Genomic DNA, 233 nt, shown 5'->3' with positions numbered 1-233 from the left:
GATTTTCCATTCCAATCCCTATGACTCCAAGCCTAGGTTCAGACTACGGAATGTCCAGGCAGAAAATTTCCGCCCGGAGATTCCGAGTGCGGCCAGCGCTGACTGAATCAGTCAGCGCTAGGACCGCACGGACACTGCAGTCTCCAATAGACTGCAATGTGTTCCGTGCAGATTTCTGCCATTCTTCAGGCGGAAATTTCCAAGCGGATTTTCCGTTCACAAATTCCGCTTCA

The sequence above is a fragment of the Hyla sarda genome, chromosome 2 (genome assembly GCF_029499605.1).
Source record: "Hyla sarda isolate aHylSar1 chromosome 2, aHylSar1.hap1, whole genome shotgun sequence".
Taxonomy (NCBI): Eukaryota; Metazoa; Chordata; class Amphibia; order Anura; family Hylidae; genus Hyla; species Hyla sarda.
The sequence above is the reverse complement of the archived record's forward strand: the minus strand, read 5'-3'. Positions refer to the sequence as shown.